This window comes from Monopterus albus, unplaced genomic scaffold (genome assembly GCF_001952655.1).
Source record: "Monopterus albus unplaced genomic scaffold, M_albus_1.0 scaffold7.1, whole genome shotgun sequence".
Taxonomy (NCBI): Eukaryota; Metazoa; Chordata; class Actinopteri; order Synbranchiformes; family Synbranchidae; genus Monopterus; species Monopterus albus.
The window spans coordinates 1,881,022-1,881,968 of record NW_018127887.1 but is presented as its reverse complement, the minus strand read 5'-3'; positions in this window follow the sequence as shown (position 1 = coordinate 1,881,968).

Below are 947 nucleotides of genomic sequence, written 5' to 3'. Positions count from 1 at the left end.
CAATGTGGGAGGCATGGAGTCATAGTCTTTCTTGTAGTCAATCCAGTCAATCCCCCCAGTGTGTGGCCCCGGTCCGGTCAGGGCCAGCTGAGGAGAGACTGTGAGGCGCGCCCATTTATAAGCTTTAGTTACTTTTCATAATTTTAGTTTCCTTTAGTTACTTTTCATACCTTTATTTTCCTTGCTTATATATATTAAAACTGTATTGATGGCTGCTGTATTTTACTGAGTGAAATTTTAGAACTGTTTACCTTAAATTCTGTAGAGACAGGATGTCTGCATCTTCAAGTAACCAGATGGCCTGTTTTACATTTTAACAAAGACCTGTTGGCCTGTTTTGCATCTTCACCTAGACCTACTTAGCATATTCCAAATTCTTCTTTGTCATGGGATATCTTGCAGAGACAGGGGGCCTACAACCTGAGATGACCACTTGGCCTGTTTAGTATACTCACTAGGTCCTACAACAGCATCAAACACAGGGGGGCCTGCAGCCCAGACCACCCATTGTTCAGTGTTCGATTGATCAAGCTGCCACCTGAGAAGCACACACACACACACACACGCCTGGTTTAGATCACATTTCAGCAAGCAGACGCAGGCAGGGGTTGACCTGCTCACGCCAAATGCCCAATAGGATAACGAAGTGTGAAATGTTGTACCTCTGTCCAGGGCAGGCCTAGCCCAAGAAGATAAATGTAATGAGAAAACGTAACTCGTTGTTCAGAGAATGGATTTCCTACGGGAGCTCTGTCTCTCACATCCCAGTGTTGTAAGACTTCACCTGTGTCCAGACATTGAGTAAACTTCCTGTTGATTTTAAACAGTCCTCTTCTGTCTTCACTTCTCGCGCTTTCAATAAAAGAACTTGGGTAAAATCTAACAATAGTAAAGAAATGACATTCAAACACTCATCACTAAAGATATCAGCAGAGGAAAATAAAAGA